Genomic DNA, 213 nt, shown 5'->3' with positions numbered 1-213 from the left:
TGCCATCATTCTCTAAAAGTGATCTATGCTTCAAGGGGGAGAAGAAATGGCTCCAAAATAGGGTGCCTGTCCAAGACAACTGGCTCCAAAAGACACCCAGGGACTGTCCTTGGCCAGCTCCCACCTTCCTCCTCCATCCTGGCCCCCGGGATTCTGGTATGTCAGGCACCAGATTTGCAGGAAGGAGGACATTTATGGCTGGGGAAGCATTTT

Source organism: Alligator sinensis, unplaced genomic scaffold, assembly GCF_000455745.1.
Source record: "Alligator sinensis unplaced genomic scaffold, ASM45574v1 scaffold2122_1, whole genome shotgun sequence".
Classification (NCBI taxonomy): domain Eukaryota; kingdom Metazoa; phylum Chordata; order Crocodylia; family Alligatoridae; genus Alligator; species Alligator sinensis.
This window is presented reverse-complemented; position numbering follows the sequence as displayed.